Raw genomic sequence first — 24,080 nt, 5'->3', positions numbered from 1 at the left:
CCAGCGGTACAGAACTGGATTAAGGACGTACATGAATGGGCTACGGCAGAGCTAATTAGAATGAAAAAAGTCCGGAGGGACGACAGGTTGGAGGACGACGCAAGGGCATGGTACACTAGGATTTCTACTTAACACGTACAGACGACTCAAAAGCGGAAGAGGCTGTAGTAGGTACGGAGGGAATAGAGAGTGCGGGGGAGCAGGAGGCTTCCCACGCCATATGAGAATAGGCGGAACATGTAGCCTACACAAGTAGAAAGTGTACTCTCGGACACTGGGTGTCAGGACCTCTAACCTAGTTTCAATTACTGCACAGGAGCAGAAGGCGATAGGTCCCAATGCCCTTCTCGGAACTTCACCTGTTAGGTTCTCAGGTCCGTCGCAGTTAAGTTCCAAGGGGGGAAAGGGGAATTGGACAGAGAAGTGACTGCTCCAAGATCTGCCTGTAAACTTCTTCTTCTTCTTCTCCTTCTTCTTACAGGTCTAACAATTGTTACATTACTGTTAGAACTTACTTTTAACAGGCCAACAGTTCTTTTCTTCTAAATTTACTTAAATTACTTATCTTACCAGAATGCCTTGTGAGCTCGCTACTCTTCCTCTTCTCTATTCTATTTAGCCTGAATGAGAAGTCTTCACTCTACACTTCTTCCTTCATTTTCAGGGTGGTACTGTTCTGGTCCGTTCTTACCCCTTTACATGAGAAAGAGAACACAATAAGCATTGCATGTCTATGTTATTCAATTATGCGTGTGTGCGAGTGTTTCCTTTATTCCTGTTACGTACTGGGTTGAAGCGTGAGTGAGGAATTAACTGGGGTTCTGGTTGTACATAAGTGGGCCTGGAAACCTTCTTCTGTGGTGATGAGGAGACTGGTCTTTTCGTTGGTACAGCTGAAGGAGCTTATAAACTTCACAGACACCCTATTCTTTACTGGAACCTATTAGCTGCTGTAGGGGAGTTCGATAGAGTTATGTTACTTTCTTTTTATTGTGAGCTATTAATGATTCTGTAAGCCCTGGTACTTGAGGAGATTTATCATTTATTCTTATGCGTGCTACCCTAGTGTCTGTTAATAGGATGGCACTCTTCTAACTTGACACGAAGGAACTTGAAGCTCCCTGGGACATGCTTAGGCTAGCTCCTGAGGAAGCTCAAACGACCTTTGAGCAACGGAGGAGTTGAAAGGTTATTCTCGGACTCTACAACCCTTCCCTCAGGAAGAAATGCCTTGGCCTCTGTAGGGAAACGCTGCGCTTGAATTAATGCGCCCGCGTAAGCCCTAAACTCCGGAGGTTACGAGGTTCACTTGAATGCCACGATAATTATCTTTAACAATGCGGCACTTGAAATGATGCGCCCGCGTTGATGGATGTCTTCGGAATTAACGTAGCCTGGAGGGAAGTGTCACTCGTATTTTGCTGGCGCGGCGCTTGAGTGAATGCGCCCGCGTCAGTAAACACAGCGAATCACTTTTGGATTAAATGCGCATTTCCTTCAACTCTCGTCGAATTTTATTTTATAATTCCTGTCACAAGTTATTCATAACAGTTCTTTTAGTGAAGAGGAAGGACTACATTTAAACCCTGACTGAACTTTCCACTCACCATGAATTTTTATACTAAAAAGTCTTTTAATTCACCAACCTGAATCTGAAGGGGGACTTTGAGGATACCGGCGAAACTAACCCCGCAATTTCCGCAAACTACCCTAACTGTCTCACACGACGCAGGAAATTCCGATGCTCTTCTCTCAGTTCAGTCGGTGAAGTGCACAGTAGAATGTTGGTGAACTCTTCAACAGGTGTCAGAAGCCTGAAAGACTAGACTGCTGACCTCCGAGTGCTGCAGCAGCATGGGCATGTTGGCAGCCATCTTGGAGTTCCATCTACGCCAACAACCACTCCAGCTTAGAGGATAAAAAGGCTTTTGATCATCTCGAGAAGGAGAGATAGAAGCCAAAGATGCGTTAACGGGAGGAAACCTCTTGTGGGTCCTGACACTGGGGGTGATAATGCAAGATTAACACGACCGAGGGGGGGAGGAGGGGAAATTATGTTAACTGTTCTAGTTTATACAATTAACAATTGTAAGATGGTTGTAATGTACCTCAGCATACTGTTCTAAAATGCAAGGTTGATAATACAGAAATATCCCCCTTGGAGAAATGTGTTGACTGTGTCAAGATGCTGATCAGATCCTTTTTGTACCATATATCCAAATCCAATAAAAATGTAATAATAATAAAATTTAAAAAAAGCACAACATCCCAACTGTGGTTATCTGGTCATACGAGACCCGGACAATGTCACAAGTTCAGGCTGACCGCGATGGAGCACAAGCTTGATACAGGGACTGGGATAGGCACACTGAACAAAGGGCTAGATGTACGACCATTTTTTGCGGTCGCAGAGGGGTTTCAGACCCATTTGTGACAGCAAAAAATGAGTTGGCCATGCACTATTCCCATTAGGAATAGCGAGTCGCTATTAGGAAGGGGGTTTCTGAGGGCATCCCTTCCTAATAGTGAGTCCTCTAGGTATGTATGACTCTTTTGTGACCGCAATTGCGGTCGCAAAACAGTCGCAGTTTACCACCCTTCTCAGAAGGGTGGTAAAGCACACGCAAATGGTAAGGGGTCCCCAGGGAACCCATTCCCTTTGGGAATGCAGTAGAAAATATTTTTTAAGGGCATGCAGTGGTCCCAGGGACCACTACCTGCCCTTTAAAAAATGAAACAAAAATGTTTCATTTTTCTTTTAAGGAAAACAGGCTGCATTTTTTTTTTTAAACTGCCTTATTGAAAAACAGTCACAGACATGGTGGTCTGCTGACCCCAGCGGGCCACCATCCCTGTGAGGCTGGCCATTCCCAATGGGGTCGCAAATTGCGAGTGGGTCATGAATATTGATGAGCCTCGCATTTTGCGGCCCCATTGGGAATCACTAACAGTGTCTCTGAATCTGTTGTACATTGGATTTAGAACTTTGCAATTTGCGACTCCCAATTTGTCGCATATTGCGAGGCGCTAAATCCAATGGTTGTACATCTGGCCCAAAGTACTTTAAATCCTGGTTGCAGAGTGTTGCAAAATCCCACGTCCAGTATGCATTGTGCAGTGGCAGGTCCGAGAATCTGCAAAGCTTTAATGTGAGACCCTTTGTTGTCATCAAGGATGCCGTCGATGAGGGAATTGAGATGCAAAGCCCTGTGTCGCAGATGCATCATGCACCGGCAGTTTTGAAGAAGATGTGGGGGTGTGAAGCAGAGTCCTGCACTGCTGAGGATGCTGTAAACGAGGGCTTGCAATGCTATGGCCTGCATTGAGGATGCAGTACAAAAGGGGGTGGTGATGGACGGAGCATCAGAACCAATCAAACACTCACACCCAGTCAACAGATCTGGGTTTGATCCATCACCGTTCTTTAGCCCACTCTGCCACCCCAGTTCAGGCCTAGCCATATGCAAATCAGTCTGACCCTGTGCCTCATGGGAACAGTCCAGCCCGAACTGCCAAGCCATGCCTTCCCTGGACCGGAAACAAGCTTCCTAGGACCGGTTTCTGGCATTTCAGCCGTCTTCAGCCAGGCTTGCTTGAATCCAGTAGCAAAGTGAGCAAGGGACTCACGTTTGAGCATACCCTGCCAATCACCGTCCATCACCACCCCCTTTTGTACTGCTTTGTTCGCCATAAGTTGGCAGGGTATGCTCAGACGTGAGTCCCTTGCTCACTTTGCCACTGGATTCAAGCAAGCCTGGCTGAAGACGGCTGAAATGCCAGAAACCGGTCCTAGGAAGCTTGTTTCCGGTCCAGGGAAGGCATGGCTTGGCAGTTCGGGCTGGACTGTTCCCATGAGGCACAGGGTCAGACTGATTTGCATATGGCTAGGCCTGAATTGGGGTGGCAGAGTGGGCTAAAGAACGGTGATGGATCAAACCCAGATCTGTTGACTGGGTGTGAGTGTTTGATTGGTTCTGATGCTCCGTCCATCACCACCCCCTTTTGTACCGCTTTGTTCGCCATAAGTTGGCAGGGTATGCTCAGACGTGAGTCCCTTGCTCACTTTGCCACTGGATTCAAGCAAGCCTGGCTGAAGACGGCTGAAATGCCAGAAACCGGTCCTAGGAAGCTTGTTTCCGGTCCAGGGAAGGCATGGCTTGGCAGTTTGGGCTGGACTGTTCCCATGAGGCACAGGGTCAGACTGATTTGCATATGGCCATCTCTGAACTGGGGTGGCAGAGTGGGCTAAAGAACGGTGATGGATCAAACCCAGATCTGTTGACTGGGTGTGAGTGTTTGATTGGTTCTGATGCTCCGTCCATCACCACCCCCTTTTGTACCGCTTTGTTCGCCATAAGTTGGCAGGGTATGCTCAGACGTGAGTCCCTTGCTCACTTTGCCACTGGATTCAAGCAAGCCTGGCTGAAGACGGCTGAAATGCCAGAAACCGTTCCTAGGAAGCTTGTTTCCGGTCCAGGGAAGGCATGGCTTGGCAGTTCGGGCTGGACTGTTCCCATGAGGCACAGGGTCAGACTGATTTGCATATGGCCATGTCTGAACTGGGGTGGCAGAGTGGGCTAAAGAACGGTGATGGATCAAACCCAGATCTGTTGACTGGGTGTGAGTGTTTGATTGGTTCTGATGCTCCGTCCATCACCACCTCCTTTTGTACCGCTTTGTTCACCATAAGTTGGCAGGGTATGCTCAGACGTGAGTCCCTTGCTCACTTTGCCACTGGATTCAAGCAAGCCTGGCTGAAGACGGCTGAAATGCCAGAAACCGGTCCTAGGAAGCTTGTTTCCGGTCCAGGGAAGGCATGGCTTAGCAGTTCGGGCTGGACTGTTCCCATGAGGCACAGGGTCAGACTGATTTGCATATGGCCATGTCTGAACTGGGGTGGCAGAGTGGGCTAAAGAACGGTGATGGATCAAACCCAGATCTGTTGACTGGGGGTGAGTGTTTGATTGGTTCTGATGCTCCGTCCATCACCACCCCCTTTTGTACCGCTTTGTTCGCCATAAGTTAGCAGGGTATGCTCAGACGTGAGTCCCTTGCTCACTTTGCCACTGGATTCAAGCAAGCCTGGCTGAAGACGGCTGAAATGCCAGAAACCGGTCCTAGGACGCTTGTTTCCGGTCCAGGGAAGGCATGGCTTGGCAGTTCGGGCTGGACTGTTCCCATGAGGCACAGGGTCAGACTGATTTGCATATGGCCATGTCTGAACTGGGGTGGCAGAGTGGGCTAAAGAACGGTGATGGATCAAACCCAGATCTGTTGACTGGGTGTGAGTGTTTGATTGGTTCTGATGCTCCGTCCATCACCACCCCCTTTTGTACCGCTTTGTTCGCCATAAGTAGGCAGGGTATGCTCAGACGTGAGTCCCTTGCTCACTTTGCCACTGGATTCAAGCAAGCCTGGCTGAAGACGGCTGAAATGCCAGAAACCGGTCCTAGGACGCTTGTTTCCGGTCCAGGGAAGGCATGGCTTGGCAGTTCGGGCTGGACTGTTCCCATGAGGCACAGGGTCAGACTGATTTGCATATGGCCATGTCTGAACTGGGGTGGCAGAGTGGGCTAAAGAACGATGATGGATCAAACCCAGATCTGTTGACTGGGTGTGAGCGTTTGATTGGTTCTGATGCTCCGTCCATCACCACCCCCTTTTGTACTGCATTGAGGATGCGTCACACCACAGAGGTTCCAAGAAGACTGCTGGCTGTGATATGAAGTCCTGTGTCGGGATGCATCATGCAGCAGTGGTTCCAAAGCAGAGCTGCAAGGGGATATCACCCTGCTTCGGTTCTGCCCACAGGACCACAGCTGGGCTGGCAGAGCACCTTCAGGCCAACTTCCAAGGGCCCAGATCTGGGGTTGCACCACTTGGAGGACAAGGCTCACAGAAAGTAGAGTCCAGGTGCTGGTTTCAAGATGGATGGAGCTTTTACAGGCCATGAGGCACTGATCAGGAGACCAGCAAACTAGCCACTGGCATCACTCTGGTGGTCCTGGGATCAAGATGCAGGTCCAGTCCTTCTTACTCAGGCAGCGGGGAAACTGAGCAGCAGTCCTTCTGGCAGAGCAGCACAACAGTCATTCTGAGTCTTCCACAGGTCCAGAGATGTACTCAAGAGTTGGGTCTGAGGGTCCAATATTTGTACCTGGTGCTCACTTTGAAATAGGAGAACGCTCTGACGGTTTCTTCATCCAGAGGTGTTTGGAATTTCCTGCCGTGCTGCCCTGGCCCCAGCTTGTCTGAGGTAACAATACGCAAGTGTAAAACCCTTTATGAATGTGCTCAAGCAGAGCCTTTGTGATGTGCAAGTGTGGTAGGTGACATTTCCTACCCCTCATCCTGCCAACACCTATCTTCCCTTTGTCTCACTGTTTAGGAGCAATACAAAAAGACAAACTACCAGATATGCGTAGGCGTGTGACCCAGGATGCAGGCAGAAGACACCAAATGGTTGAGACAAGAACGTGCCAACTTTCGATAAGTGGCATTTTTAGAATTTTGATTTAAAATCCGACTTTACCTTTAAAAAGGGCTTTAAATTATAATTCTTTAGACACAAAACCTAAGATTCCTACATGCTCCAAATTGAAAGTTATCACTTATTCATTGTAATACGTTAATCCAATGTTATCCTATGGGAGAGGTCGGTCTAACAGCAGTAAAAAACACATGTTTATCACTACCAGGACATGTAAAAGGTAAAAGTACATGTACAACTTTTAAATACACTGAACCCTGCCCTCCGAGCTGTGTAAGGCCTACTCTACGGGTGACTTACATGTATTAAAAAGAAAGGTTTAGGACTGCCAAAAGGTTTGTTTTGCCAGGCCAAAATGCCAGTATAAACTGCACGCAGAGCTGCAATAACAGCCCTGAGACATGTTTAAAGGGCTACTTAAGTTGGTAGCACAATCAGTGCTGCAGGCCCACTAGTAGCATTTAATTTACAGGCCCTGCGTACATGCAGTACCACTTCACTAGGACTTACGAGTAAATTAAATGTGCCAATTGGGTTTAAGCTAATTTCGCAATGTTTAAAGGAGAGAATACACACACTGGTTAGCAGTGAAAGTGTACAAAGTCCTAAGGCCAGCAAAAACGAGATTAGCAAAAGTGGAAGAGTAAGGCAAAAGTGTGGGCGAAGAAAGCTCTAAGGCTAACAGGTCTAACAAACAGGAGATACTGAGTGAGGCCTATGGGTTATATGCACAAAACCATGTTGTGTGTATTCCTTTTGTGCAAACAAGGTCTATATTTTTATGTGCAAATACAAACAAAACCTGGAGCATTAGAAAACGTAGGTCGAGATCTTGAATAAGAATCCCATTGTATTAAACACCCATGTGCACAGTGTGGCCAAAGTCTTGCAAGATGTCAGAGTCCATCTAGTCTGAGCTACCATGTATATCGAGCCCCACCGTTTGTCCATGTTTCTCATTGAAAACCATCTGAGGAAGCACCTATTTTGAGGGTGTCAGCCGGAAGCAAGCACACAGTCAACCAAGCGCGCTTAAGGCACGTAGAAGGCTTGATATAAAATCTGTTTAGGGTCTCATCCAACAGAAGGCATCAGGCACCTCTAAGTGTGAGATGCACTGCAAGAGATACCGTTCTCACTCTAGGCAAGGAGACAAATTCCCTAAGCCATTAGTAGATTGCATTCTAGTGGAGCAGCAGTGTAAATTTGTGAATTCTCTCATTCTGCTTATTTAGGTGCTCCCATGTCTCTATTTTTAGACTGCAAGGTAGACTTAAGAAGCACAAGTCATTGGGTTAAAATCGTACATGACGTCTGGGTAGTGATTCAAGAACAAGCATAAGAGTAAATTCAAGATTCTTTCCTGTTTAAAGCACAACTTTTCTTTTGTTATTTTGTCATTTTTATTTTAGTTTATTTTTTGTCACAGCTGGCTTCTTCTGGAGCCAAGTGGATTTCTACTGAGTTATTCGAGTTTCAATGATGGTCTGGTGATCACAAGGGCAATATAGAGTCCATGCCGCCTATGAAATCTTGCGGATTGAAAAAAGAATTGTAACATCCAAGTACATAGGGGGACATTCTGCACTATATTATTTATTAATTTCATAGTCCACCACTCTGGCTATCCAACATAATATTGAAATACACAGACACAATGTATTTTATCTAGGTCCATGTGGCTCAAGAACTTTCGTTGCTACAACTAGGTTGGTGAAAGGAAAAGTCTGTGTGATGGCTAAAGTCCAACATAGTTATTGAGATGTATAACTATCAGCCTAAGAATATTCATTCATGCTGAAATATGTACCAATCAATTTGCAGAGTTACTTACTATTAGTTCAGCGCCAATGGCTTTGAAGCATTTTCATTTGATGTTACAGCATATACCTTTTTTTAGGACAATTTGACTTAATGTAGTAGAACATTACAAACATGGTCATCTCTAAACATTTGAATTGCCCTGGGGTACGACTCTACACTACTATGGTTTAACATTTGTTTGTCAAAAGGATTTAGGTATTTCTGAAAAAAAATACATGTACTGTATTTATAATTTACTAGAGAGGTCTGTTTGATCAAAACTGTATCATGTTGAGACAAAATTATTAGCAGAAACCTGTTATCTTTGTAAAGCAATGTCTAATAATTAGTAATTTCAGCATGTTATTTCCCCCCTCACAGGCTACCGGATTAGTTTATGGGCCTGATTTAAGTTTGGCAGATGAGTACGCCATCCACCTTATTTCAAGTGCCATAGAACATAACTTACCTGTAATAAGGCTGACAGAATACTCTTCATGTTTGTGACAGAGTAACCTATTCAGTGAATTCTGAATCAGCCCTATATTTCTTTGGAATATTAGTGACTCTACAATCTACATCATATTATTATGCCTATTGTAGTTCATTTAGCTCCAATTTATCATGAACCCGTATACAATAAATGGCTTCCTGAATCTGAAGAATTTTAAAGATAAAACTGACAATTCATATATATTATTTCCACATCTGAAACGGTTCAATAAAATGGCAGCCTTTAAAATAATTGGAAAATGTTGTTAACAATGTGGCAATCTCCTGTTCTTCAAAACACACATCTTTAAACAAATGTTTTGAAAAATTATTGGAACTATCCTATATCAAGTATTTAAGCATTTGTGTTTAGCAAATAACTTTGGCACTGATTGACAAATCGTCATGAAAATGTTCCCAAAAATGTTGATTCACCTCAGCTCCTCTCTGGAAAGTGTTGGGGTGATCCATCAAGCAGGGGCCAAGAAAAAGAGGGGGTCCCAAAATGTGTTTTCACCATGGAATTTCCCATGGGAATTTTAGACACCGACACAGAAAAACACAGTTGAGCAGAACTAAACCAAATTTGTAAAAATGCTAGATCTTTACTCAGGAAGTATGCTTTTTGTAATTTGGTGTACATCTATCCAGCCTTTTAAAGTAAAAATCAAATAAAGATATTTTGATGGTTGATCCCGCGGGATGCCCACTGAACCACAAATTAAAAAAATAGATGGATCTGATTGTCCAAGACGGCATTTTTTTCCTCATCAACCATCTCGGCACTGCAAGACCGGTATGGTCCCGCGGGACCAAGTAATCTGACAGCTGGCTTCAATGTTGAGAGAAATGCCCTGAAATGTAAATTAAGAAGGTATATTGGGAGAAGGTAGTGCTACCCCCTGACCCTCACAGTGGGTTCCTAGATGGACCTCATCCCAGGGCTAAAATTGAACAAATATCTTTTTTTGCCTCGTTGGTCCCATGGTATACTTTTGGAACCCGCGGTGAAGTCCTGCAGGAGTCCCTCGGGACCTCGAGTAGCCCTCCGATGTACTCCAGTGGGAGTACTTCAAGATTACCTCAGGAGTACCTTGGAACTGGGGAAAAATGGCCCTGCGCCCATTGCTTAAGGATGTGTGCGGTTGGTTACCTGTGGGGTTTGGGTCAGGCCCTGCATCTACATCCTACACCCTACTCTCTACTGTTCGTGGTCAAATGGTATGCTCATTGAGGGTGCTGGATAAATAAGAATAAAAAAAAACATAAAAATCAATAAGAAAAAAAAGGTTAAAGTCATGCTATAATAGATAAGGTAATAAGATCTTACTTTACATTTTTACAAAAATGAAATTCACTGGATTAACCAAAGTTTAAAGTAAAGTTATAGGAAGGTCTTGCATTAATATCTTATTTTAAGTAAAAAATAAAACTCAGAAATTTACTGAAAAAAACAAAGGTTAAAGTAAAGTTATAGTCAGGTGAGGTACTAAGAATTTAGGCAACATTTAAAAAAAAACAAGAAATTCACTAACAAACAAAGGTTAAAGGGATGATATTAGGCCTTGCAATAATATAAAATAGAGTTTTAAAACAAAAAAACACTGGAATTCACCAGTTTACAGAGCTAACTATAGAGTGCACCCCCGCCATGCACAGCTTATGACCTGACATATTGCATCACTTATGGCATTGTGACATCATCATGGATGACATCACTGTTCACATCTCAAAGTTCATCATTGATGACATCATCCAACCTACTGCTATTTAAGGACTAAATAGTGCAGAATCAGCACACATTAACCTTCAGACATACAAGACCCATTAGGTGAACCAAGCTCCTCCTACGCACAGCCTTTGCCCTGTACCAAACATTTTGTGACTAGCCAACCTCATTAGGGCAATCAACTCAACATGGCGGGGCGTACCCCTACAACGCACAGCCTTTGCTCTGTGCCAAGCGATTCACAGAGTAGATGAGTTCTTTCTGAAGCCAAATCTTAACCTTTTAGTAGGCTTAGCAGCAACCCTTTTTTAGAATCCTTTGTGAAGGGTGTATCCAAGGAGTGTCACGTGCATTCAGCTACAATTTCAATCTTAGGATGTAAGAGAGGAAAGTAAACATGTCTCTAGAAGCAATATTTTAGAGTTGCAGGATACCCAACTCCAAACCATGCTGACTTTATAGAATGTACACTTCCCCACCTTAAACCCTATTTTGGTCTCCTCTGTTTGATTGTAAGTTTTCAAACATACGTGCTAAGAATCAGTGGGACTCACTTCAGTTTCAATGTGCATTTTCCTTTGTTTGTCATGTACCTAAGTCATTACACAGACCAGAAGATGACCAGAAAAGCATTAAAGCTCTACAGCTGTTTACACATTAAATGATGTTCACTATTTTCCTTGCCTACTTTCAGGCTTCATTTTGCAAGTTTTTGCATGTATTCTCATATTAGTAACACAGTAATCCACATACTTTTGCAGATTAAAACTGCTATTTCTACTTCTTTAGATGTAGTACTTACATACCACAGCCATGTTCAGTGGACGAAAAAGTATTCAAAGTGAGTTTTCAATGCAGCTCCTAAAGGTAAACCTCACTGCTTCCATAAGTGTAGATGTAGCCCACTTTATGGGCACTTTGTGAAGTGTGTTTCCAAGGGGTTTCATGTAGGTAAAGTGCCAACCCCCACAGGTGGCCAACACCCAATGACTCACAGCCTTTGGCTGGTTGGTTGCAGGGCATAATCTCTGACTAGGCTCTGTGCCCAACTGCTGCATGTACCCAACCTCCCAATGTGTACATCCTTCAACAGTGTGCACTGTATGATGTTGGTTCTGCATCTAACACACTAAGGTTTCCAAAGTCCACTTCAAACAGCCTACTTCCTGCAAAATAGCAGCTTGCTGCAGGGTGTGGTCTGTGAGTAGACCCATGCATTTTGTTTATTTCTTTTGGTACCACCATACTGGTGCTGCAGTCTTTGCACATGGAGTGATCTTTGGTTTACCCTACATTGACCTTTATTTCTGTGTAAATAAATTAGCTGTATGCAGAGATGTTTGGATGATTTTAAAAAAAACATTTTTTGTTACCTTTTTTGTTTTTTTATTCTTTTTTTAGCTTTTAGTTTTTTTTAACAATAACGTTAAACTTGTTTGTATTTTTCTTTTAATTTTTCTTTTGATTTCCCCAAAAGATATTTGTTAATTTCACCTGAACACAAGATTTTGATTGCAGTATGTTGCGAAATATTGCATTTATTGCCTTCTATCGCCTATTGATGTTCGATGACATGCACAGGAGCAGTTTCAATCTCTTGTTCTTTTCTCGGATGATCACTTCATTATTCAACCACGGTAATCTCACGTGGATGCTTGGAGCTCAGATGTTTCCACATCCCTGACATTCCTGCGGAGTACTGGCAACACCAGCCTCTGTGCAGCTAGTGATGGCAGATGGAGAAGGTGACACTACTATTATATTTTTGGGCAAGCTGATAATCCAAAAAAATGCCACAATCGTTTTTGGGCTAAGGGGTGTTAAGCTTGCTCGGTGCCCGACCGCATAGGCAAATGGGACGGAGTAAGTCAGGAATAAAGACGGCAGGCGGGAAAGGAAGAGCACTTCACATTCTAGTGCACTCGTGCGTGTCTTCCCTCCCTGCCCCTTGACTCACCAGTTTGTTTCCGGGTCACCTCTACGGTCGTTGTCAGCGTTCAGTGTTGGGCTGCACTATGGCGTTTTTCTCTGCTCCTCGAGATTCGTCTTCATTGCGGCTGGCCTCGCTGTTCTTAGGTGACAAAATCCTGAAAACAGATAGAAACAGTGACAATTTAAAGCATCCACATATTCTTCAGTAGGCACTACATATAAAGGTGCTATACGTATTTAATGTGTCTCTACAGAGCTTGGAGATTCCAGTTCCTGTTGAGCACTACTGCAAGCTATGAGAGATAACAAAAAATATAATTAGTGATTTCCTGAAGACAATGAACTCATTATTAATATAGTTCAGCCCTGCATATGTTTGGTGTGTTTGCCTGTTTTCCTTTTTTCTTTTGAAATCTATCCTGTTGGGAAATATGTTTTTTTGTTTTCCTTTGGATTGGATCGATTGTTCTGTTTGGGGCTTTTTCTGATGTTATGTTATCTCCCTTGAGAGGTTAATACATAGTATAGCTTCTCTAATATTTGACCTGCTTTTTGGTTAATGAAATACTTAATTATCGTATATTTTTGCATAGAAAGAAAAGGTATTCGATCTGGCTTCTATTACTTATGAATTTAGAGGAAGAGGGATTATTCACAGGTAGCTATGTGCTGATTGGTAATACAATGCTATGCATAGGGGAGACTGGGGTTTCCTCTATAGATTAGATATATTAATTACACACATACCTTTGTCTTTAATGCAGGCATCCTCTGAGATTCATCCCTGAACCAAACCTGGACGTGTGTCTTTTCTTCCCTTGTTTTCCCCTCTTCCCCCATTTCACCATTCCAGCCTTTGACATTGTTGAGCTTCTATGATAAGTGAGGGGAGTTAGGACCTTGCTACAGAACTTGGATCTCACCCTGTGGAAAACTAAAGTTGAGAGTTACAATGGGTGGGCAGTACACTGGAAGTTGTTGTCATGTCAATTATGTCATCATCTTCATCATACTGGATGGAAGTAGGGGTACTAGCTGTATTCATTACAGTAGTTGATCCCTGCTTCTTTGTACTGTCTCCAGATGGCATGATTGCTTTGGATTGCTTCTGAGAAAAAAACTGTCTGTCTGACTTAGCAATGAGAACATCTGTTCAGGAAATGTGTTTCTGCTTGTTGCTATAGCCTGTGGGAATATTAATTGACAATTGTTCAAACTGCAGCCAAGCAGTTGGCTGCTTTCATTTTTCTTTTACCTCCCATAGGTACTGTAGTAGTCCGATGGACCCACAGAGTTAAAGACTGAGCACCATTGGAATTCTATGTGGGTTTTACTTCCTGTTCCAAGTACTGCAGGACCTGGAACGTTTAAAAAAAAAACTATTTTTAAAAAGTAGGGAGAAAAGTTCTCCCTAAGAAGGGATCCTTTTATTTGAAGTTTGAGCCTAGATGTTTGCCAAAAGGGCCAAATTAGCAATATGTATTGTAGTTTTAGTGATAGTTCTGCAGTTTAAGGTGTGTATTCTTGCACCATGAAATACTTCCTCAATCTTGGTGGTCATTTTGATATGTCCTTCATTGAGTATAGACCTGCTGCACCCTGTCCTTTAATTTATCTAAAATAAATTCTTTTTTGGGGAATTTTAGTCAGAAATAGCATCTGGAGGAAAATATCAATCACCCCAGCCACCTCAGCAAGTGGGAAAGCAGGAGAAAGACGCCAGGATAAGTACTGAGTCTGCAGTCTGGCCTTTTTTTGAAATTCCTGAAGGAGAGAAGAAAATCTCTGCTAAAATAGCGAAATGTAAGCTGTGCAATGGGGAGTTCAGATGAAGTACCGGGAAGACATACATTTTTTGAACCAGTGGCATGCATTGAATGCATGGCACGAGAAACAGTTTAGTGTTGTAAAACCGCATAGATAAGATGAATCTGGACTTTCTACTTCTTCTGCTGCCACTTAGGCACACAAAAACTCATGACGGCAGGTGCAGTTTCAAATGTCATAAATGCCTGAGTTACCCCCATGGACTTGTGCTTCACTGTGTGTGGCAAAACAATATCTGTAGGAGTGTCACAGTAAGAGTGAACTTAGTAGTCGCCCATCAGGATACATGCTAAAAATAAAAAATAAATTCTGATAGAAGTTCTAAGCTTCTGTTTTCTACCTTTTTTTCCTGCCCAAAAGGAAAAACCTAATAAAAAATTAAAGAGTTGAAAACAAAAAAAATAAAACTCAGCTTCTTTTCGGAATCAACATATTTTGGTTAAAAGGTAGAAAAAGATTGTATGTTGCTTGTCATGTCTGTCTTAAAGTTAATATACTCTTAAAGCCTGACAGAGCAGGCTATAAAGGCCATTAAAGGCCATCTTAAGTGTTATATTCCCAAGCTAAAAGTAAATTCCTATACCATGGAAGTAGGAGTTTATTCGTTTAAATAGCCAGCTTGAGCAGACTGTAACACTATTATAATATTCTGCCCCATGAGGATATAATATCCTAATATACATTTAAAGCTTCTCTTACAAGGCTAAATAAGCCACTAAAACCCCACTCCAGATTTATAAGCCCAAGCTGAAGTCAAGGGTTTGTAGACAGTGGACTATAAGACTATTAGAACATCTGCCCCCTCTTTCACAGAGTACTCTATCTAATAATAGTGGCAAATAGAGCTCTCTGCAACAAATATACCTATTCTTATAGCAATTCTAAGTCTGAAGAAACATTTACATGTCTCCACATTTTGGAAGGTGCTACTGTTCGCAACATGGAGGAGATCATTTTCAGTGCAACTTCAGTCAAGTACTACTGAAGAAGAAATCCTAAACAGTTGTATATACTGCGATAAATTACTACTTAACAGTAACTCACCCCTTTGTGGAACACATTTGCAAGCGTATACTGGTTGTCACCATTCTCAAGCTAAATTACAGCAAATATTCAGAACAAGAACAAAAACTATATCTCTGAAGCTGGCTTTAATACATTAGGTGCAGTATTTTCTGGACACTGGGTTCCTTAAATAATATATATGATTTATTTAAGTCCTTGGCAACGTCTACTTGAATGTAAGACAGGTGTCATTACACTCAGTCCAACCTGCTCTATTTTTAAAATACACTGTAGAATGACCTGAAGCAATGGTCTGTGCTTCATCAAAAATGATGCCGACAGTAGTGACGGTAGTGTAAGTTTCTCTATACTTAGATAACTGACCATATTTGAAGTTGGTAATCTCATGGCTTACTTTAGTGCCATCTGGTCTACATTTTCATAGCATTAGGGCGACATATTTTCTATTATCCCTAACAATTAAATTTAAAAGACTTCTGCTCTACAGTTTGGACATGAGTTGTTTAGCACCGCTTTTTTTAAATGGAATGGAATGGAAAGGCATTTCTGAAGTGCATGGCTACTCGAGAGCATTCCAGCGCTAGTAGCGTTGCGGTAAGCAGTCCTGAGGAAACAGATACGTTTTGAGTTGCTTTCGGAAATTCGAATGGTTGGGTTGCAGGCGGATAACGGTAGGTAGATGATTCCACAGCTTTGAGGCATTAAATGAAAAGCGACGTCTTCCGCTTCGAGTTCTTTTTATTTTTGGGACTACTACCAGTTGTTTATTGTCTGATCTTAAAGATCTCTTGGGTAAGGTTGGATAATGCCTCTGATAGTGGGAGGTCCTTTGCCTGAGAATGCTTTATGCATAATACATAGAGCCTTAAACTGGACTCTTTCCTGTATGGGCAACCAATGGAGTGATGCCAGTGCCGGCTTGGCTGATAGGCCTTTGGGGGTGTTCAGAAGCTATCGTGTAGCGCAGTTTTGGACTATCTGTAATTTTTTTATTGTAGTGAGTGGTGCTCCTAGATAAAGGGCATTAGCATAGTCCAGGCGAGATAAAATCAGAGCTTGAACCCGTAGCTTTCTAGCCGAGGAGGGTAGCAGAGGGAGGATTTTTCTTAGCATTCTAAGGATCCCAAAGCAACAGGCTGCCACCTTACCAGCTTCCTCTTTAAAGTCCAGCTTTTGGTCTATCCATACAACTAAACTCTTGATGAGGAGCTTTGAGGAGGGGGTGTCCCCAAACAGCTAGGCCAGAAGGAATCTATATTCAACGAGGTGGAATTGCCCAAGAGCATGAGCTCAGTTTTAGCTCCATTCAGCTTTAAATAAGAGTTGCCCATCCAGCTTGACACTTTTTCAAGGCATAAGGCTAATTTTGAGCCTGTGTTTTCCTGTTGATTGAGAGCAACAACCAACTGGGTGTCATCTGCGTAGGTGACAATTTGAATGCCGAACGATGTAACTATGTCTGCTAACAAACTCATATATATTTTAAATAAAGTGGGGCTCAGGGAAGAGCCGTGAGGAACCCCACATCTAAGGGGCATTCGATTGGAGGCAATTCCTTCTTCGAAGACAACGAAAGATCTATCCTCTAAGAAGGACTGCAGCCATTTTAATACTGTTCCTGCTACTCCTATGTTCCTCAGTCTTTGAATCAACAGCTGGTGGTTTACTGTGTCAAAAGCTGTGCTGAGGTCCAATAGAATGAGCGCAGCCTCCTCCATCTAAGATTTCCAGTAGTTCTTCCACTGCTATCAATAGTGCAGTTTCTGTACCGTGCTGGGGCCTAAATCCATTCTGTGAAGGATGGAGACAAGAGTTTTCTTCAAGGAAGGAAGAAAGAGTGCGATTAACATGTTTCTCAGCCAATTTCCCAATCCCTGGTAATCAAGAGATAAGGAGGTAGTTGGAGAGTACTTCAGGGTCAAGGTTAGTTTTTTTTAAGATTGCTCTAACCATGGCCTGTTTCCATTGTGAAGGCACTATTCCAGTTGCTAAGGGAGCGTTTATCACATTTAGAGCCACCGGGGACACTGTTTCAGTGATCAAGTTTAGGATGTTGGGGGAGCGACGTCTGATGGTGCTCCAGACTTGAGCTGACTGAGGAGTCCTTGGAAGGAGGGCAGGTCCAAGGGGGAATAACCTCCAGCAACTGGTCTCCCTCTTGGGCTGTCTCATCAGGCAGCAATGAGATATAAGGGTCCGTTAATTGGGATAAGGAGTTGTAAATGGCTTGTTTTTTATTGGAAATAAATTCTGCCATTTCATTGCACCGGTTGGTAATGTCTGTGAAGGTAGTGAGAGGCACAGGGGGTGTTAGAAGAGATTTAGCAATTCGGATAATTTCTCGTGGACAGTTCGCCACCAAGGTAATTTTTTCCTCATAGTAGAGGGCTTTAGCTGCCTTTATTTCTGTTTTATAGATCTTTATAGCCTCTCGATAGTTGCTTTTATTAGTTGCAGAGGGAAGTCTCCTCCATATTCTTTCTAGTTTTTTGCTGGATTGCCTAAGTTACCTGAGTTTGGGTGTATACCATGTGTTTTGATTAGGTCCTGTTTTATTATTGATCTGTATTTTTGGTAAAATATTGTCAAGTGATGACTCTAACCAGTTTACTAAATTTTCATTTGCGGTGATGGGATTGGTTTCAAAATTGGGAACTGTGTCTTCAAATTAGTCACCCAGGATTTTATGGACAACTTCGACCAAATCTGTACCAATTTTTTAGTTTTCTCGGTCGGAGCAATTACATTCTGTACTGTCCATGAAAATGGGATTAAAAAATGGTCGGTCCAAGGAACTGGAATAGAATCCTTAACCCAAAGATCAGAGATATTTGAGAAAATCGGGTCCAGTAGATGGCCTTTACAATGAGTAGGTCTTTTAACTAATTGATTCAGTTGGAGTGATTCCAGACCTTCTACAAGTTCCACTCTTGGTGGGGACAAGGTGTCATCAAAATGTAGATTAAAGTCCCCTAAGAGGGTCAGATTTGGAAGAGAGCTGGCTAAATTAGCCACAGTATCAGGGAGATCTTTGCAGAAATTACCTAAGGCACCTGGGAGTCGATAAATTAATATCCCTGAGAAGGTCCTAACATGCGAAATGTTTAAGGTAAAATATATACTTTCACAGTCTGGTAGGGGATTATTAGAGGAATGACAGTTGAATTTATTCTTATATATGATGGCTAGTCCACCCCCTCTGCCTATATCTCAATCCAGCCTCAGAATTCCATAACCTGGGGGGAGTGCCTGGACAATCATAGGGTCAGCCTCGTTATTCAACCATGTCTCTGTTAGAAAGAGAACGTCCGGGCTTTCCGCTTCAAGTAAGAGGTAGATTTCTATCGAATGTTTAACTAATGAGTGGCAGTTCAGTAAAAACATTTTAATTGTTTCTGTATTACTGTGAACTGTGGGTATTTCAAGCATGTGACAAAATTTAAAACCACAAGTTTGGCAGCGCCTAATGAGACTATTTGGGGACATAGTATGTAGGCAGTTACTTTTTGGTGCTTCTTTGAAGGAGTTAAGTTTTTCCTTGGTATAGAAGATGGTTTCCCCAGTGCAACGGGCAGGGGTTCTGGCCCCTGGACCCGGTCGGGTGCCGACGGGCGCAGACGGGCTTGCCATCGGCGCGCCCACTGCGTGCGTTCGTGGCGCGGTCGCGTCATCGGCTCTTTTTAAGGCCAGGGAAGCGTGTCAGCATTGCTCTCCCGATCGTTAATCCCAGGCCCACCAGAGCATTAACACAGGTCTTTACAGTGCGAGGGGTTAAAATTACGTATTTAATTCTGCCTTAAAAACACATAGAATAGCAAAGTCTCACTTCGTCTAAAATATTAATTAAGATTTAACACCCCCTTGGGGGTGTTAAATCTGTCATCTAAGCTATTAGATGACATTGATTTTCAATCTGAAGTGGTTAAAGACACAAATCACTCTGAACCAGTGTACGTCCTGGAAGAATAGTGACAATTCACACATTCCAATTTCCAGGCATACTTAAGTCTACATAATTCATCAATTGGAATCTTCCCTTTTCTAGAATATCTAGAACTACCATGATAATTTCCTGGGCATTTTCTTGAGAGTTTAAGGTAAACTGTGCTCTACCTGTACAACATGTCAATAGTATTTTGAATACCTGTAACAGAATGAGATGCATATTTGTTACCTTGCTCTGTCTTACATAGAGTTGACAGTGCTCTACATAGTGTCGTATCTGTGTTCTCCTTGATTTCGTGAAGAAATCAAGCAAACTGAAAAATAACATTTACATCACGGTGGCAGTTCACTGCAGATAAATTTGAAAATTGAACTCCTTCCATATCTTTTATGTCATCCGGTTTCACTTTTTTATGCTGATAATTCTTTGTCTCTGTAAAGTTTGTACCTCTTTTATTTACTGTACTTTCTCAAATTTCCAATTTTTGGAAGAATACATGGTTTAGAGGAATTGGATATTATTCCAGGTGAGGAGCATGCAAACTTCTCAATCAAAGTGTACTCTCTAACACATGAGCTGTCTGCATCTACTTTGCTCTCATCAAAATCAAGATGGTGCAGTCCAGAAATTGACCTAAAATGGGACAGTGCAACATAAGGCATCCCATCCTAACAAAAAGTGTTGACCTATATTTATCATTGTTGCATCTAAACGTAATCTTTTAGTTTCATGGATGGTAAAAATATAAGCAAATAACTGAGGAAATTGTTCTTTATGCACTTACAGGGCTCTTTCACTAACAGAAATTGAGCACTGTGTGTACCTATTTGTCTGGGTTACACTACGTGGTCAAAACTGACCACAACAACACACAATCCGTTCTGTTGGGATATGTAATGAACTCTACCATATTTCTTATCTCACCGGTTACTAGACCCTGCTCTACATTCAAATTACGATGCAAAACAATCCTTGAATTTTTCAGAGCCTTCAAGTTTTTCTAAACCAGCTGTACCCAGAAATTAATTTTCAAGTTCATCAAGCTTCTTCACTATTATTTGACATAGTGGTAGGTTTAATCTTTAATGATCCATCTTGACTACTGTGCAAAGCTGAATATTTTCCTGCTACCTAATTGTAACATTTTTATATTAAACTGTGCACAATCATTCATTGTTGGAAAGCGACCTACAATTTGTTTATAAATTTTGTTGAGTTCCGCCATTATAATCAGAGATGATTTGGAAATAGAATAGCAAATATACAACTTTGGAGAACTTTTTTAGCCTCTTGACTTACTACACCTCAGTCAGTCAAAATAATTTATTTCGCTAGTTGTAAGAAAGAGCATAAAAAGTGTTCTAATATCACATAAAGTAAGAAACACATTTAAAAATGCTTAAAATTACAATCAAGTTTATAAAATACTTAAAAATTAGATAAACTGTTATAAATTGTGTCAAATTATCTTCACGTTTGACTTTTGCTAGTCTTTATGGCACTTTGTAAAAACTTGGCCACACAAGAACAAATATACGGGTCAGAAAGTTTTTTAAAAGAAATAGTGCTGGTTGACATTGCCTCAGCCCTGACTTACGTAGGATAGGACAGAGAAATTTTTTCCTCTCTATATAAAGGACAAATACATAGCAGATAAAGGACACATTGAGTGGGTGAGGAGTTACAAGGGCAGAGAATCAAATCATTCAATGAGTGAATGTTAGCAAGGAATCTAAGCATTAATGGAATGTAATTCATGCGAAATCTTATCAACAAAAATCTATGGTGCTGATTTGTCACAAACGTTAAATAATTAAAACCCAAAGATTTTGTTTTGGGGTCAGAGTGAAATTGTCTCACCCTAGGTTTGAGTTGATTTATTTCCCATCCCTCCTCAACCTGCTTTCAATGATGAGCATTTTCAAATTCGTTCTAGAAATGGAAGAACAGAACGATGGGTCATCGAATAAATTTGGTAGGCCAATACGGTTTAGGGCGTTTTTGATAAATTGCAGCCATTTTATTCTATTGCACCCATCTATTTTTAAACAGTCTAATAAAATGTCTTGTGTCAACTTTAGAATGTCCCTCCTACATATCGAATGCCAACGAAAAGTGGGAGCAACGATAATCTGATGATAAATACCTACTACACTTATTCTAATGTCTCACAGCAAGCTGGCATACTTCATATCTGCAGCATGTCTCATATTCCAAGTTAATGCAGCATATTGGAATTTTAGCTCTATTTTGGGAATTTCCAACGATGCCCAAGGAGTTTCTTGTTTGCTCATGCAGCAGCTTTTTGAAAACTAGCTGCCCTTTAACAGGAGTCAGCTGAAGAAGGTCATCAAGGACTATGACATGTTTTCCTCTCATTTAGTGTGTCATAGTTTGTTCTGAAAACTTCATGCATTGTCAAGTGAATTTAGAATAGCATCAAATTTGTAGCCACGCCAACCTCACCAATAATATGGCCTTCCAATTTCTTAAGAAGAACCCTTTGAACTTCAAGCATCATCAGATAACTTAAAGAACTCCTATTTGTATTCATGTTTCACTGGTAAGATTAGAAGATGATGCAAAGTTATACATGTTATGTTGTATGCGACCAGTAGGTGCTGTGACAACACATTAAAGGTTGCAATATTTCTTTTTTGTACATATGTAGTAAGCACTTCTATAATTAAACATTGCGTAGTGCCTCTCTGACTACTAACATAGATAAGTGCTGGCTTGAATGTGTTTGAAGTACATTCAAATTTCTCATGCAAAATTCCATGGTCAACTAATGCTGTATAGTCACTGAAAATCTTTAACTATTTTTCATTAAGGTGTGATATAATGGACTCACTTAATCCAAAGTGTTTTTTTTAACTCAGGGTATATCTTGACTACCCATTCCTTAACTCTTACTCCCAAGACAACCGTCTTTTGCAATTTTAGTTTACTCTTGTTGAATTTCTTCATTACAATTTTTTAAGTAAGTTGGATACACTGGACACTAACTGCGAACTTTCACTGCATTGAAAACATCCTCATAAGTCATACTGACTTAAAAGCTGTTTCTCAATACACTAAAGTTTACACAATTGCAGAAAAGCCATGTAAATGCACTTTTTTCTGCAGTCTGTCAAGTCAGCTTACAATGATTATTGAGACTTTTTTAGCCATGTCTCACCATTGTAGTCTGGAACAGCAAAGCAACCTGCTGCTATATTATCCTCAGCATTGTTTCTGTATATGTAGAATGGACCTACTTCATACAGACATAAGTACTCTAAATGAATTCTTCGATTTGGAAAATAAGCATCTAGCATGTTGGTTTTTACAATGTCAGGAAAACTTGGTTCTGAATGGGCGGGATACTGTATCTTTGCAAAGGACTTTAACACTTGTATTCCTGTTGCTACAGGACGAATCCAAAGGATTTTCCTACTCTTGCTGTATAAGCAGAAGGAACTCAACCAATTTCATTCTTTATACTAACATATATCCTTGCAGGAAAGTATCTTCAAATTTAAGCTATACAATTTCTTAGATAAATATTTCTCTGCTGAGATCTCTTCCCATGCGTCCTTAATTTTTGTCTTTTCAGACATTGTGATATAGATAGTGATGTATCATGCAAAATGCAGTGGAAATGTCTTCAACACACTGATTGTACACATTTTCATTCCACAGAGACAAAATGACAGGGTTGTTGTCATTAATACGTTTGAAAGCCTCATTTCTCTTGATGCTGTATATATTTTTGGCTGATTTTCCAGTGGCAGTATGTCTGACTGCAGACATGAAATTATTTATTCTCCCTTTAGAAATCACATACCTAGGGAAATCAAAGCAACACTTTGTGCAGTATTTCCTTTTTGCTTTGTATCTTTAACAATAGTTACTTTCCACATTTGTGGACCAAAATCACAACACTTGCAATCTAAAGATTCTATTCTGAGTTTTATTTGGAATCTAACCAGAAACATAATGCTCAATAAATGACAAAACTGATTTGTCACTGTCCCCTCTGAGGTTTAGAGCACTTTTTATGCACACTTTCACATGAATGTGTGGGGTGTCTCACACTTGGGATTCCCCTCCAAAAATAGTCAACAATCCCACCAAGTGGAGAAATGTTTGTTGCAAATAAAGTGAATTATGGCTTGAAACCTATGATTAAAGTACCTACAAACATTTGCTGGATCCATGGAACACAAATCTGCAGGTGCCTTAAATATGATACCAGCAAAATTTGAATTTGCTTGCCTCTGAAACTTGTGGAGATCATCCCAAGCATACCTGGCACTAACCCTGGGCATAGCTAGGCTACGCGGAGGTCCACGGAGTTGCAAACAAGCTCCGTGGAGCTCCGCTATGCCACCCGCCTCCACCCCCACCTATTCTTGCGAGAAATGCGCATGCATGGGCGCGTGTGCATGCACAGTTTTCATAAGGATTACCAATAGGGTGAGGAAGAGGAGGAGGGGAGCCCAGGGACGCAGCAGTACAGAGGTCAGTGGTTTTAAATGTATTTTTAATTAATGTTTACTTCAATCAATCAATCAGGTAGTTTATAGATCGCACTACTCACCCATGAGGGTCTCAAGGCGCTGGGGGGGGAGGTGGGCAGCTCCAACTCAGTCGAAGAGCAAGGTCTTGAGGTCCTTCCTGAAGGCATGCAGGTTCAGGGGGTGTCTGATGCTGATTGGGAGCTTGTTCCAGGTCTTGGCTGCGATGTAGGAGAACGCCCTTCCTCCTGCTCTGCTTCTGCGCATGCGGGGATATCTGCTAGGGCGAGGTCGGTGGATCGGAGATTCCTTTTGGGTGCGTGGAAGCAGATT

At 41.8% G+C, this 24,080-nt stretch overlaps 1 long non-coding RNA gene across 5 annotated transcripts in view; it reads right to left on the bottom strand.

Moving 5' to 3' along the window:
* LOC146822647 (uncharacterized) overlaps positions 1 to 24,080 on the bottom strand; it is a 332,500-nt gene that overhangs the window by 250,004 nt on the left and 58,416 nt on the right. For all 5 annotated transcript variants that reach the window (XR_014961810.1, XR_014961811.1, XR_014961809.1 and 2 more), the window contains exon 5: positions 12,472 to 12,601. This is a non-coding gene — a long non-coding RNA (uncharacterized LOC146822647). The remainder of the gene's footprint in view (positions 1 to 12,471; positions 12,602 to 24,080) is intronic.

Source organism: Triturus cristatus, chromosome 5_2, assembly GCF_964204655.1.
Source record: "Triturus cristatus chromosome 5_2, aTriCri1.1, whole genome shotgun sequence".
In the NCBI taxonomy this organism is placed as follows: Eukaryota; Metazoa; Chordata; class Amphibia; order Caudata; family Salamandridae; genus Triturus; species Triturus cristatus.
This window is presented reverse-complemented; position numbering and strand designations above follow the sequence as displayed.